Below are 16,093 nucleotides of genomic sequence, written 5' to 3' on the forward strand. Positions count from 1 at the left end.
GCTACAAAAATGGGAATGCAGATGTCTCTTCAACATGCTGATTTCATTTTCTTTGAATGTATATCCAGTAATGAGGTTGCTTTATCATATTGTGATTATATTTTTAAATTTTTTTAGTTGTTACTAGACCTTTATTTTTATTTATTTATATATGGTGCTGAGAATTGAACTCAGTTGCCTCACACATGCCAGACAAGTGCTCTACCACTGAGTCCCAGCCCCAGCCCCTGGTGATTATATTTTTAATGATATTTTTAATTTTTTGAGAAAACTCTATACTATTTACTGTAATGGCTATACAGTTTTACTATTTGTAACTTATTAATACTGAATTTAACTTTATTATTCTGTTTCTCTCTATAGTCTTCTACTATTATTTTTCCTCATCTTAGGTACCATATTTAGTTTCTTTTCTTTTTTTCTTCTCTTCCTCTACCCTCCCTTCCTTAATCTCTTAGAAAAAGAGTAAAAGCATTGAACACTGTGTTAACTAGCTTTTTGTCACTGTGACAAATACCCAAGAAAAACAACTTGGACAAGGAAAGATTTATTTGGGCTCATGGTTTTAGAAGTTTCAGATCATGATTGACTGGCTCCATTGCTTTGGGCCTGAGGTGAAGTGAGGCTGAACATCATGGTGGAAGTGTGTACTGGAAGAAGCTGCTCACCTCAAGGCAGCCAGGAAGAAGAAAGGAGGTGGGGGAGAAAGAGACAAAGAGACAGAGACAGAGATTGGAAGGGGTGGGGAACAAAAACTACCCTTCCAGAGCGTGCCCCAGTGACCACCTTCCTCCAACTATGCTCCACGTCCTATAGTTTTCAACATCCCCCCAGAAGCCTATTCAGCTATCAATAGATTCACCCACCTCTAAGGTCAGAGCCCTCATGATTCAATCACTTCTCAAAAGCTGTGCTTCTGCATTGGGGCCAACACAACACATGAACTTTCGAGGGTTATTCCGGATAACAAACACTATGTATCTTTCTCTGAGAACAGCTTTGGAACCAACACATATTTTGATAAGTAGTACTATTGTTGTCAAATCTAAATAGTGTATAAGTGCAAATTTCATTTCCTTTTTTTTTTCCCCGAGACAGGGTGTCCCTAAGTTGCAGAGGCCGGCCTCAAACTTGAGATCCTCCTGCCTCAGTCACCGAAGTTGCTGAGATTATAGGAATACACCACTGCACCTGGCCCATTCCTCTTTAAAGAGTAATTGTTTAGCAAAATATTACTGCCAAGGCATTGGATTCTCCCTTCCTCCTCCTCCTTGTCCCTTTTTAGTTAATTTTTAAATCTGACTTTATTACATTATAATCAGAAAAGATGGCCTACTTACATTTTGGAAATTATCATACATTCTTTTTCACCCAATATATAATCAAATCTTATAAATTTATAGATCTTCTTGGGAACTAAAAATTATATTTTTTGTTTGAGTTTTTTGCTTGTTCATTTTTCCCCTCACTGAATTAAATTTTCTCATTTGCAATTCTGCCAATTTCCTTTATTATTCAAACAGCTTTGCTTAATATGCTATAATGCATATGTACATTCATTAATTGATGTTTTCATTGTCAATTGTTTCTTTTATTTCTCAAAAAAACTTGTTTAATGTGGGTTTTCCCCTTAAATCCATTCATTTCTTATAGTTATTTTCTCTTTATTTACTTTTGCCTAGCATTTCTGTGCCTTTTTAATGTAATTAGTTATCATTTTGTTCTATGTATATTTCTTTGTAAACAATACTTAAATAAATTTTGTATGTAGACACATTTACACAATAATTTATTTGTTTTATCTTAATTCTTCATTAGGTGTATCTATTATACTTTTAATTGTATTAATTAAACATAATTAAATATATAGTTATATTTTAATTCTATAATTTAATATTTATTTGTGAGAAAAAAACAATTTCATGGAAATTATACATATTTATCATTGTAAATAGTCTAAACAATGCACAGAAATACAAAAGGAGACATGCACTATCTATCCCAAATCCTCTTGCACTAAAATAATCCTGACTAACTTTGGCTTGCATAATTTCACTTCTCTATATCCAATTTTGCAAATAAAATCTTATAAAATAGGGATTGAAGGATTTATATCTTATTTTCATTCTTTTGACAAATTGTTTGCTTAAAATTTAATTTAATGAAAGAAAAAACTGGAGCTGAAAGAATTTACTCAAAGTAAATGTTTCTTTATTACAAAAGATAATCTTCTAAGTTGAAATTTCTATATAGTTAAAATAAATCTTAAAAAGCTAGATACATGACTTTATTTTACTGGCCTTTTTTACAGAACCTTGCACATGTTAAGACAAATAGTCTACTCCTAAGCTACACCCCAGCCCTTCTTAAAAATTATATTTTAAGACAGAGTCTTGCTACATTGCCCAAACTGGCCTCCAACTTGCAATTCTCCTGTTTCAGCCTCCTTAATAACTGGGAATAAAGGCATGTGCCTCCATACCTGGCTATTAGATTCATGAATTTTTAAAACTGTTATGTGTAACTTTACATGGCATCTATGTTATGAAAGATGAGGCAGTTTATGCACTTAATAGTTTTTTCCAACAACCTTTCCCAGATTTATATTACATTATTAACATTACAATGTCAAGATTAATAGCATTCACTTTTTGGGTTTTGTTTTGTTTTGTTTTGTGGTTTTGCAGTGCTGGTTGTCAAGCCCAGGGCCTCTTGTATGCTGCGTCCATGTTCTGCCACAGAGCTATAAGCCCCGGCCAGCTTTCACATTTTATTCTGTAATCAAAATGTCTAACATTTTTTCATTGTGACTTTATAAAGAGATTATGCTAATGTCAGTCCTATTGCCACAGTTTCTTCATTCTTGAGTTTTACATTTCTATGCATTTCTTAGTTGACCAAATTCCATTAACATGTTTTTTTTTTTCCCAGAAGGGCTTATGGGCAATGTATCCCCTGAGGTTTTGTACTCTTGAGACTAAATGTCTTTGCTTTTATAGTTGAAGGATAACTACTTGGTTAGGAATAAAAGCTTCATTTTTTTCTCCTTTTTTTCATCTTGAAGAGTACTCATTTTTCTGCCTGGAATGTCCATAAAATTCTGTGTTTATTCTTAAAATTCAATTGCACCAGAATACATTTTACTATATGTCATTCTCTGTCAGTTTTCCCCTTATACAGAGTGAACTTTTTCAAGCTGCAAATATGGTCTTCACTCCCAGAAAGTATCATCTAATTCATCTTTTTACTATTTATTTAATTTCATTTATTTTATTTTCTTTCTCAACTTCTGTCTCTTCCTCAAATCTGTTTTATTCCATATGTCTATATAGCATTTTCTTTTTTTCTCATATCAAATCTTATTATTTTATATATCATTGCATTTTTTATGTTACATTGTATTTCTTTAGACTGTATATTCAGTCATGTGTTCTTCTTGGCTTTATTTTATTTTCCTAACAAGCTTTTAACTGTTCCATTCATATTCTAAGTTCATCTATCCTCATATTCCCCCTCTAGCGTCTTAAATTTTATTGAACTCTTGACTTTATTTTCAGAGTTCTATTTCTAGAAAGGACATCATATTTGTTATCTATTGTTCCATAATAATCTTAGCTCTAACTTAGTGGCTTAAGACAACAAGCCTTTGTTATCTCAGAATTTCTCTGAGTCAGGAGTTAAGGATCACTCACCTAGGTCCTCTACTTGCAGAGTCTTACAAGGCAGCAAACAGGTGTTAGGTGGGATTGTAGACTCACATGAGATTCAACTGGGGAAGTATCTGTTTCCAAATTTAACCTGATGACTGGCAGAATTCAGTTCTTTACAGTCTGCCAAACATCAGTCTCAGTTGCCTGCTGCCTATTGGTCAAAGGTCACCCTCAGCTCCTTTCCCTATGGCCCTCTCCATATGGCATCTGGCAACATGGTAGCTTGCTTCTTCAAGGTCAGCAAAGAAGAATCTCCTAGAAAGATGTATTACACTCTTATGTAGTATAATCACAGGCACGAAATCATATGCATCCTATTCTAGTTGCTGTATATTATTGGTTAGATACAAATCACACGTACTACCTACACACAAAGACAAGAGCTCACATAAGGGCATGAACATACAAGTTGGGGATCATGGAATGCCACCCTAGAGTGTCACCGTAGTCACAGACTATACAACTTCTTGAAGACTACCAGTTTCTTAGGGATGCTAAAACTTGCTGCATAGCTTAAAACAACAGAAATGGATTAACTCACAGTTCTGGAGGCTGAAAACCTAAAATCAAGGTATCTACAGGGCTGTGCCCTCACTGAAGGGTCCAAGGAAAAATCATCCCTTGTCTCTTCCTACCCTCTAGAAGTTCTCAAAAATCCTTGTTGTTCTTTGGTTTGTATGTATATTATCACTCTAATCTCTGCCTCCACTGTCGCATGGCCTTTCTTTCTCTGGGTCTATGTATGTCTTCTCTTCTTTTTATAAGAATACTAGTTATTGTATAGGGCCCATCTTAGTTTGATAAGACCTCATCTTACTACTGGCACTTCAAAGACTTATTTCCTAATAAATTCATATTCTGAGATTCCAGATAAATACAGGTTTGCAAGAGATATTGTCCAACCTACTATATAGACTATTGGGAAACATTTATTTAACTCTTAGTCTATTTATTAAGTAATTTATCTTTTACAATAGGCTCTCTTTTTGCAGTTTATGTGTGTTCTTTTTCCCTTTCTACATTTGTAATTGTATATTCTGTCTGATTTTTCTTTTTATTTTTTTGTAGTGGGCAGAAATTGCAGATTTCTTACCCGTCCTTGCCTGTCTCTACCACAGAAGATGGAAATGCAAATTATTTACTATTCCTTCCTCTTTTTTCAGAACTTGTTAAGAAGTTATTGACAAAACTGTTTTGGGGTGGGGCGTGAGAGAAGATTGCTGTCTCATCTCTCCCTTTCGTCACTCTGACTACTGGTAGTCTCCTTGCTTAGAGAATAAACTGAAGTCTATGCAACTAGCATACCAGCCTAATTTCTTCTTTGATTTTACTTTCCCTTCAAACTAGGCATTCCACTTACGAGGCCACTCAAGGCTCTGATCTCACTACTGTAATCACAGACTTTCTGGATCACACCTTTTCCTTTGAGAGAAATCTGTGTTCTGCTCAAGATTAGAGAAGACATGTTTTGGTTCTCAGTAATCAGCCTCATTTCACTTCATTGCTTGGTAAATCTACTTCCTATTTTGTAATTTTGGGTATCGTTTCCTTGTTTCATTGAAAATGAAATTTAACTCATGTTTGTGTGTTTATCCTGCATTCTTTTTCAATTATTTTTCATTATTGGTCAGTTTCAAGTAGAGAGATGAACATTTTAAAACATATTTATTTTGCCCTCTGTTGAATTATCTTAAGAACTTTAACATAATTATTTAACCTCTTCTTCTGTAATATTCAGAGTGTGGAGTAAAATGGTATATTTTGACTTCTCTCCATTTGATCCAATGAATTTATACACTTTTTCTCTTTTATTGTTTAATATTTTATATCTCTTTCCTTATAAGAATTACTTATGATGTTTGCATTCAGTTTGTAAGCAGACTTGCAATCATTATCCCAATGTCTACCTTTTACCAAATTTTAGTACTTTCTGTTAGTCATTTCAAGCCCTTGGTTTCTATTAGCTCTTAATTTTGCTCCATATTTTACTTTTTGGGGGGTAATATTTAAGGTGTTTAAAAAATGATGAATAGGTTGTATGATAACCTTGTGTATCTGAGAATGTATTTCTATTCACCTATACATATTATGATCATGTGGATAGATATACAATGGCTAAAACTGCCAGCCCCAGATTAGTCAGTATAAGCCAGGATGTGTTTTGTTAACAAAAGTACCTAAAATTTCAGTCATTATAGTTCCAAAGCTTTGTGTTTGTTAATGCTACTACTTCTTTGCAATTTGGCTGTAGTTATACATCGCATTCTTCCTCATCTCATGGAGCATCTAGAATATTGCTGGTTAATGTAGCATAGGGAGGAAAGAGCATAGCAGACTATTTTTCTAGCTCCTAAGTATCTGCTGGGAAGTGGCACAGTCATTTACACTTGTATTTTATTTACAAGAACAGATTATGTGCTAAAGTCTGTTGTCAATAAAGCAAAGAAGTACAATTGTCTTCTAGGAATGGCAGCAAATATTTGTAAACAATCAACAATTTACCATACCCTCCATATGTGACAGACCCTGCTCCATTTATGCTGGCATTTTCATTCACAAGACAGGTTAAATGAAGACCAATGAAACTTAGAGGAGACCAGAGTAAGAATAAGTTTAGGGGAAAATTATTTCACTTGTAAAGAGTTGAGTGCGAAGTACCTATCAGGCCCTTGGGTATGAGGTAGAAAGTATGAAAAAAGTCCTGTTTTGCAGATATTGATTTATGTAATCAGTGTTTAGAATGGACTTGATTACAATTACTGAAAAGAGCAGTAGAATGCTGGTATGGTATCACCTTAGAGAGCAATAACTAAGGATCAGGCAGAGGAAACATTTGGTAAAGGAGGCAGGAAGAATAAGCAGATAATTTGAGAGAAACCAGGAAGAAGAATATCATATAAACCAAGGAACGAGAGAGTATGAGGATAAGGAAAAATCAGCATGGTCAAAATTAGGATAGAGAACCTCTGGCATGGGAAGGAAATTATTTTATGTAGCATTAGGAGATCATCAGAGACTTTGTAAGAGTTGCAACAAAGAGGTGAAGTTGGAAGCCAGTAACAAGTAATATTAGAAGTATGAATGAAGAAATAGAGTATAAATGGACCACTTATTTGAAATATTCAGAGGAAAAAAATAATAGAGATTGGGAGATCCTCTGCCTGACATTTGAATAAGGAAGAGACATGGAAATGTTTAAAGGACCAAAGATTGTGTGTATGTGTGTGTCTGTATGTATATACACATTCATTCTTATTTTACAAATTCATGGATATATAAGATAACATTGCTTAGAATTTAAAACCAAATAAATAATCATAGCTATGTTTAAATGGTGCAAAATCCATGTAATTTTAGTCAAGATATCTCCCCCTCCCCACTTTCTCTGTCTTTTCAGTGCTGGGGATTGAACACAGACCTTGTTCATTCTATGCAAGTGTTTCACCACTGAGTTATACCCCAGATCTTTTTTTTAAATCAAATTTATTTTATTTTATTTTATTTTTAATATTTATTTTTTAGGTGTAGATGGACACAACACAATGCCTTTATTTTTATGTGGTGCTGAGGATTGTACCCGGGTCCCACCCATGCTAGGCGAGTGCTCTACTGCTGAGCCACAATCTCAGCCCATACCCCAGATCTTTAAAAAAAATTTTTTTTTTTAATTTTGAGACCAGGTCTCACTAAGTTGCCCAGGCAGACCTTGAACTTGTGATCTTCCTGATTCAGCCTCAAATACAGCTGAGATTACAAGAGTATACCACCATGCTCTGCTAAAGACAACCTGACATGTCATGGTACATTGATTAATTTGGGTTCTCAAGAGGATCATAAAGAAGAGATTGATTGATTGATTGATTGATTGATTTGTTATAAGGATGTGTCTTAGGTGGGTATGGAAACTGAGAAGTCCAAAGACATGCAGTTGGTAAACTAGAGACTGGTATAGTTCCAGTTCCAGTTCCAGTCTGAAAGCAGAAGACTGATGTCTCAAAACAAAAATAAGTAAAGAGAGCAAATTCCTCTCTTTCTCTCTCTCTCTCTCTCTCTCTCTCTCTCTCTCTCTCTCTTTCTCTCTCTCTCTCTCTTGCCCTATTTGAACCTTTAATAGACTGAATGAGGCCCATCTACATTGTGGAGTGCAATCTGTTTTACTCATACACTGATTCAAATGTCAATTTCTTAGACACACCAGAATAATGTTTAACCAAATATCTGGGTACCCTCTGGTTCAGTCAAATTGACATATAAAATTAACCATCACAGTAGTTCATTAAATTAAATTTGGGTTTACTGAAAGAAAAATGAGCGTTTGGTATTGTATGTGAAATATAATTGATTTTGCGTAAACTCAACTTGAATTCAGAATGATTTAATTTCTTGACAAGGCAAGAAAATAGAACTTTATTGATGACTGATTCTACACAGAAACCCAAGCAACTGAGATATTTTAAAGATAAAGAGCTGTGGGTTATAATTTTGTTTGTTTTATTTGCTATTGTGTCCTTCTACTTCCATTGCCTGGATGTTTTAGTCAACTTTTATGCTGCTGTGACTAAAGGACGGGAACAGCACAACTGTAGAGGAGGAAGAGTTTATTTGAAGGCTAAACGGTTTCAGAGGTCTTAGTTCATAGAAGGCTGGCTCCATTCCTGGGGGCTCAAGGTGAGGCTGAACATCACGGTGAGAGAGTGTGGCAGAGGGAAGCAGCTCATGTGATGATGATCAGTAAACAGAAAGGGAGACTCCACTCTCCAGATTCAAATATATAAACCATAATTCTCAACTCCTCCAGCCACACCCTACCACTTCCGATACCACTCAGTTAATCTCTGTCAAGGGATTAAATCACTGATTGGATTAAGACTCTTACAACCCAATCATTTCTTCTCAGAATTTTCTTGCATTGTCTCACAAGTGAGATTTTGGGTGACACTTCACATCCAAAACATAACACTGGAAGTTTCAAAAAGTGAAGTAGAAGAGAAACTTGAGTTTTAAAGACTCATAATGGTGGAAGAAAGGTCAAGTGAGTGTAAGGAAGAACAAAAGAGGAAGCACAAAACATTTCAATGATAGAGAAGATATAGAAAAAAATAGGTCACTATTTAACTTCATGCACAGTTCTTGCCCACATATCATATGTCTCAAGGAAAGACTGTCCTGCAATTAGCAAGTATTGTGATTAGGATAGCTGACTCAGTAGGAAATTATAAAGAAAATAAATATGTTTTCCAGTCTTAACATACAGAAAAGACATAGGATAAAATAAATGTTAGTATTCCAACAAGAGAAAGTAGTCTGTGTTTAGAATCATCAATAATCCAACATATTTTATTCATGATTTAAATTACTATACTTCATTAAGTTATGATAGTTTTAATTGCTTGTCAAAATTTTCTACTATGAATTAGGAGACTTTTATAATGGAAAGTATTGTTATCCCGATTGGAATAATAAAAAGCTCAAACAGGCATAATTATTGTCCTCATTAAATTACAGAATCAGATAATAACATACCAAACTATAAAATTGTAACTATGATGAGTACTATGAAGGAAGATTGAGTGCTTCTATGAAAGATTTAATGGTAGGATTTGTGACTTAGGTAATTCAGTGAAGGCATCTTTAAAATAGGTGAAGAATGGAGGACAGGGCCTAGATGGTGCCAAGGGCCTGTGGCAGAGGGAACATGCCAAGGAAAAGGGAGTGAAAGTAGGACAGGGTGACAGCAGCAGAGAAAGTGCAAGAAATCATGGTTTGAGCTGATGTTAGAAGGATTGGTTGTTGACTGATTATGCCAGGTCCTGAAAGTCACGGAAAATTTGTTAGTGGAAAGAATGGATTGCATGGGATCCATAGGAATGTGGGTAGACAAGATAAGAGGTCATTTGCAGCTGTGGAAGGGAAACCAGAATCCTGGAGTAGATGAAAAGAAATCTTCATATTGGAGAGATATTTAGCAAGTAAAATTAATAGTATTTGATAATAGATTTGATGCAGGGCATTAGAGAAATTGAAGCGTTATGCATGTTACCTTTCAAGGTTTTTAAGCAAAGCAACAGAAAAGAACAACTCTCAGGATGAAAGTTTAAAATACAGTTCTTTGAAAAGTCCAAGGATTATTTATAATAATTGAGGACAGGGGCAAATAGTTACTAGATTTTAATTTATATGTGTTGGTAATGAATTTTGTTCACCACTAAAACAGAATGAAGTACACCTGTAGGTGCCTCTTATTTGTTAGGACACTTGCTTTCTGATTTATGTTTACTTCTTTTATTAGATTGTGAGTTCCATAAGAACACACATTAGGTCTTATTTATATATTTCCTGCAGGCAATAAGCTTTCTGGCATGGCAGCCACTCAAATATTTGTAGGGAGAAGGAATCAAACTTTAAAATTTCAATTTTCTTATTTTTAGTGTAGCTATACACTTATAAACAAAAGATTTACATAAAATTTTATCAAATTCAAAATTCCCAATTAATAATTTATTTCCTCATTTAGATTTTAGCCTTAAAACTAAATGTGGTTTTAACTAAATATGTTCACATTACTGATGGAGTCAATTTTAATTTTGGGGTTGCTTTCAAATAATGCTACAGTAATAATCACATGCTAATTAATCTATAATCCTAAATTTCCATATATAAGACTGATTAATTTTATATTACCCAGTGTAGTACATTTTTAGCATGATTGAAAGGCATGAATATGTTTTTCTTGCCTCTTACCAATGTTAAAAAGTAATTGTTTCATTCAGGTCAGCAGATGGCAGTATTTTACTTTATTTAGGTAGCTGAGGTCTCTCATCCCTGAGTACAGCAGGACTCAGAATTTCCACTCAATCCATGAGATAACAGAATTTTTGAAAGTTAACATTATATTTTTGGACCCATAAATAAATAATATAGTATAGGGTCTGGTTTAGATTTTTAAAATGGTATGCACATGTTTTAGTCAACTGAAACTTTCTTAAACTATCAATTTGCTTTTTACATTTTATCGCAAATTTTCTTTTTATAGGCAAGAAAACGTGTTTACTTTTTACTTAGCTTTATTTCTAAGAAAGGTCAATGCTAAACAATAATTCTGAAAATAAAGTTTAAATTATCTTTAACATGGTATGGCTAAAAGTTTTATTTGCTTGTATTCTTCACTTGTAAATGAGCCATTTTAACTCTGAAGTTTTTGAACTTCAGACTAAAGTCAGTAAGATAGGTTTCATTCTATTGCTACACAATATGCAATAGAAGGTTTTTAGGAAGCCATTTAAATTTTTTTCTGATAAAATTTTTAATTAGTGAAATAAACCTGCTGCATGTACTACTATATTTAACTTACAAAGATATTGATTTTAAAAGTCTAAATTCTTTATAACTATATAAAGAAATAAGAATGAATTGAAAATCAAGAGAGGCTTTGACAACTTTTTGTAGAAATGCAATTCATTATGAAATCTTTGAAAAACCTAATCAGTCTAATCCTGATCATAATGATGAACAAGAGCAAAAAATTGTTACTAATCAGTTTCCTTGGTCCTGTTACTCTGAAATTTGAAGAAGCTTTATCTTGTATTATTTACTTAAATGTAAACATAAACAATACACCAAGCCACACAACCCCCAAACAAAATAAATGCTCCAGTACCTCCTCTGAATGTATTTATAAGAATAACAGAAAATGACTCTAATTGAAACTTTCTAAAAGCATTTCTCCCCAATTAGAGTGCAGTAATGACTCTAAATGGCACTGTCTTGGGGACAGCTCATCAGTTAATTATAAGGAGTTCTCTAAATTGAGGAGTGAAGAATGATACTAAATTTTGATCAGCACAGAAAAATATGGCTTGCCATTTATCACTTGATATTGTAGATAGTCCATCAGAGGAAGAGGTTGAATAGAAATATTATTATCTTTTTAAAAGAATGGAAATTATGAGAATAAAAATGAACATTTACCTACAACTATCTTCTTGTCTGGAATATGGTTTTTTATAAGCATTCAATTCCCATGATCCCCAGAGACTTTCATTTGCTTGCCCAGTTTCTCTTCCATCTGGTTCTTTTGAACAAGGAAAAACAGTATGGTAATTCTATTGTTGTAGCTAATAGCCTGGGAAAATGGAAATGTATTTTAAATATAATAGTTATATAATTTAGTACATTCATAATTTTCAAATGCTCAGTTTCAGTTTAAATTCTTTATAATTTTTACATTCTAGCATCACTTCACACTCTGTTCTTGTCAATTTTAAAATTTATTTATGTATATTTCTGAGATAATCCTACCTGCCCATGTTTAAATTAATTCTTTAGCATTAAAAAGAAATGCAAAGAAAATAATTGTTTAAATAGCACATTTTCAATACATATTACTTACCTAATAATTTTCCCAAACTCCTCTGTCATTTTTTAATTTTCTTCCTTTTACTTTTAGATATTTCATGAATCTTTCATCCCTACCTTATTTCATTTAAAGATATGTTTTGATAATGCATGTTCACAGTGTTTTTGGTCATATAAAGGAAAATATCAGTTTTGTTTATCATGCATATTCTCTTGTTATTAATCACCTTATTCATGAACTGTAAGTTTGGGACCAGGCTCCTGGTGCAGAACTGTTTAGAAATAGCCCTTCATGCTTGTTCCTCTATTCCCAGAGGAGTTGGCTGCACATGCCTAGATCTCCTTCCATCTGGCCTCTGCACAAAGGGTTTATTCCACTTTAACACAATTCTTTGTTTTATAAAGGACTTTGAGTTCATCTGAGAGTGAATACATTTGAAACAATAATCATGTTGCAGAAGAACCTGATCTGGCCATTTTTTTTTTTTTTTAACACTTAAATCTAAGATGACAGAAACTACGTTTAGCTGGCAACAAAGGCTAAAGAAGGTAAGGGCTGTTTAATGATGACAGATCTGAAACAGTGCTGACAAAAAGTAAATGTGAAGGGTTTGAATTCTCTGGATTCTCTCCATTATTATAGTGCTTAGGTTTATGTGGCTTCAGTAAAAAAGAAAAAGAGCTTGCTGCATTTATTTTTATGTGTATCATTGAAAACCCCCTTTGAGATTTTGTTTGTAAAACATCAAGAAAATTGCTGTATTTGTACACTGAGGTATCCATGAACTTCATTGCAATGTATTTTTTCAACAGAAAAATATTTGTAATTGAAATATTAATGAATTTTAAATTATAAAAGGGTTATTCCTTCAGTATAAACAAAATCTCAATTACAAGAGTCCTGAAACCTCATGTTTAATTCAAAATCTTTCTTTTAAAATGCATGGTGGTCTCAATATTTAAAAGAAGTACACAGATTTCTCTCTCTCTATGCATTCATGTCATCCAATATTTTCCTTTTTCTCCAAACATATATATAGTAATGAGTACTTAAGGGTCAGAATCTTGTGGTAATTTTGTTAGGTGACAGTCTGGTGAAACACAAAACCTAAATAAAGAATAAACACCCAGAGGTCAAAAGGAAAGAAGAAGAACAATAACAACAAAATATGGGCACAACCTCTCCCCCACATACATAGGTACTTGGTTTTTAATAATTTATTTCAAAATGTATTATACATTTCTCTCTCAATAAGTTTATTTGGGTTTAAGAGTTTTAGACAATGTTGCAGATTGTTAATTTCAAACAGAAGTACTAGTATTAAAAGATGGAAACTTAAATCTTGAACCTAAATCGCTACAGGTTACTTTGTGAGGATTAGAGAAAAACATGAATCCTGCTCCCGCCTCAAAGGCTACTAGTATTTTCATGAAATACATATTTTAGATTTGTTTTGGCATATTCTTTCAGCGCTTTGAAATACCTGGATTTTTATAATTACAGAATCTTAGATATAAACTTAAAAAACCTCATTTTTAAGTAGAATCTAAAAATATATTTTAAGGCATTTCTCTACTTAGCCTGTTGAAGGGACTGACCTTTGAAACATTTAGTCTGTGTCTTCTTCTCAAAGGGCAAGGTGTTTTTTCTTGATAGCAGGTGCCCCACAGAAGCAGGGATTGTGACCCCTAAAGTGCTCACACATAATGTCCCTGCGTTTGTCAGCAGTATTTGAACCTCGCGGTAATCCGTGAGTAAATCATTACAAATGGGTCCAATTCCAAAGGCAAATTGGCTAAGAAGGAAAACAGCAAGCCCAACTTGCTTCATCTTTATTAGAGGAAATCCTGAAACTGCTGTAAATTGCAGCGCTAGGAAAAACAAATTTGCTACTAGAGCATTGGTATCACCACCACTTCCCCACTCAAAGCTGTTTGAGGGAATCCACTCATAACTGCTGACTCAGTTTGTCCCCAGGGCCAAAACTGAAACGTAACCCAAATTGTTTGCTGGGTTGAATAGGAACAACAGAGGGGCAAACTGATGGTCGCTCAACAATTCAAGGTTTATCAAACTCTGCTTATTCGGTCTATTCAGTACGTTTGTTAGGACCCTGAAGGTAATAAATAATGCCTTTTCCCGGAAGGGAAAGGAAAACCTAAAATCTCAGGCGACAGACTCAAGGTGATTGACAGAAAGCAGCATCGGAGAAGGGGCTCTTCAACTCGGTAATGGCCCAGAGCCACAAAGGAGACCGTGCAGGAGTTTCAAAGCTACGTAGTAAAATAGCTCGCGTGGGCAGTTCTTTTGTACTCTAGCTAGAGTAAAATTAACGCAGTTTTACGTTTTTCCATTGCTGTGGGAAAGCATCCAGCAAATGGGTGTATGGTGCAGGGGGGAGAACCCAGGGGGATGAGAACCACGGGAGAGGGGAGGTGGGGTGGGAGAGGGGAGCTCAGTGCTGGGAGAAAGGGAGTGACGGGCTGTTTGCGTCAGGCAGGCGGAGGGGAGAGGGACGGGGAAGAACCGGGGCTCAACTCCAGCGCCCGCCGCCTGCAAAAGGGGGCGAAGCCATCGCCTAAGTGCTGGGCAGGCAGGCGGGAAGCTGAGGGAAGGGAAGGAAGTAAGGAAAGAGGAAGGAAAGGCAGGAGGGGGAAGAGGCCGAGTGGCTGCAATTTCAGCGGCCGGCTCAGTAGGAGGAGCAGGAGGGGAAAGAGGAGGATCCAGAGTCAGTCAGTCAGCCTGCCAGCGGGAGGTGGGGAAAGCGGGAGGAGGAGGAGGAGGATTAAAGATGGCCACCAACAGCTGCGGGAAACGGCAACAACCCCTCACTTTCCGGGATGGTCCCTGCGGGTTGGCCCGGCCTTAATGGAGAAGAGAGGCCCGAGGAGCGCCGAGGCTGAGGCGGCGGCGGCGGGGACCCTGCGAGAAGGAAGACGCGAAGGAGCAAGGACCAAGGCAGGAGAAGGGAAAGGCGGCAGCGTCGCTGCCCTGGCTGCCTAGCGCCGCTGCCCGCCCCGGCGGACCATACCCGCACCTCGCGGCCCCAGAATCGAGCCGGTCCGTGGCCGGGTTCCCCGCAGCGGGGCTCCCGGGCCCCGCCGCGGACGCCGCGCCCGCCGCCCCCTCCCCGTCGCCCGCGCGCCGCCGGCGCCCGCCGCGGTCCTGCTCCGGGGCCAGGCCCGTCCGCCCGCCCTCGGGTGAGTGCCCCCCGCCAGCCTCCCCGCCCCCCGCCCCCCGCGCCCGGAGAGGCGGTGCTGCCTGCCCGGCGCGCCGGGGCCGCTTTGTTCGCTCCTGGGCTGAGGCGCTGCCCACTCACGGCCCTGAGCCCGCTGCCCCTGGGGACAGGCCGCGCTGGGCCCAGCTGCTGTCCTCCCTGGGGGCCGCGCTGCCCGCGAGCTGCCGCTGCCAGCAGGGCTGGCGGCCTGGCCCGTGCCCTCCGCTGCGGCCTGGAGAGGGCGCCGTCGCGGTGGGGTCGGGGTCGGGGTCACGGTGGCAGGCAGAGGGGAGCGGAGATGGGGTATTTGGGGGGATGGGGGAGGAGAGGGCTGCATGTTGCTTGTAGTAATCAGCAGCGGAGGCGTAACCTGGAGGTCCTGTGCGCCCAAGGAGGGGGGTCGGGCCGGCCCTATTGGTGGACCCGCGGGGTCTGCGCCCCAGAGCCCCCAGCGCCCGGGCGCAGCAGAGCGAGGCCTCTGTCCCTTGGGCGCAGTCTCCAGGGCTGCGGGCTTCCTAGCTCATCCCCCTACGCCCTGCGCTGGAAACCCTTCTCTGCAGCCAGAGATGCTCCTATTCTCCTGTACAGGGGATGTGGTGGCATTGCAAACATTCACGGTTACAGCCGGGTTTAAAAAGCACCAGTGACCTTTCCAATCAAAGCCATCTGGCCAGTGTTTGAGCCTGAGGTGCTGCGTTTCGTTGATGTTGATTTGGACCATTTAATTCAGAGATATAAAATATTGGGTCTTTCTTCACAGAAATAATATAAAACCCATAGAAGGGTTGTTTGTTGTAATATGTAAACTCT

At 37.3% G+C, this 16,093-nt stretch overlaps 1 protein-coding gene across 8 annotated transcripts in view; it reads left to right on the plus strand.

Annotated features, from left to right (window-relative positions):
* Nucleotides 1-15,198: 15,198 nt before the first annotated feature.
* Nucleotides 15,199-16,093, plus strand: part of Wdfy3 (WD repeat and FYVE domain containing 3) — a 256,720-nt gene continuing 255,825 nt past the window's right edge. For 7 of the 8 annotated variants that reach the window (XM_046457609.2, XM_046457613.2, XM_046457616.2 and 4 more), the window contains exon 1: nucleotides 15,200-15,266. The gene's annotated coding sequence lies outside the window, so the exon portion shown is untranslated. Of the gene's footprint in view, nucleotides 15,267-16,093 lie in introns of all 8 variants that reach the window. The other variant, XM_046457610.2, reaches the window with a different exon arrangement.

The sequence above is a fragment of the Marmota monax genome, unplaced genomic scaffold (assembly GCF_021218885.2).
Source record: "Marmota monax isolate L192 unplaced genomic scaffold, Marmota_monax_Labrador192_F-V1.1 WCK01_AAM20220418_F8-fsc00128, whole genome shotgun sequence".
Lineage (NCBI taxonomy): Eukaryota > Metazoa > Chordata > Mammalia > Rodentia > Sciuridae > Marmota > Marmota monax.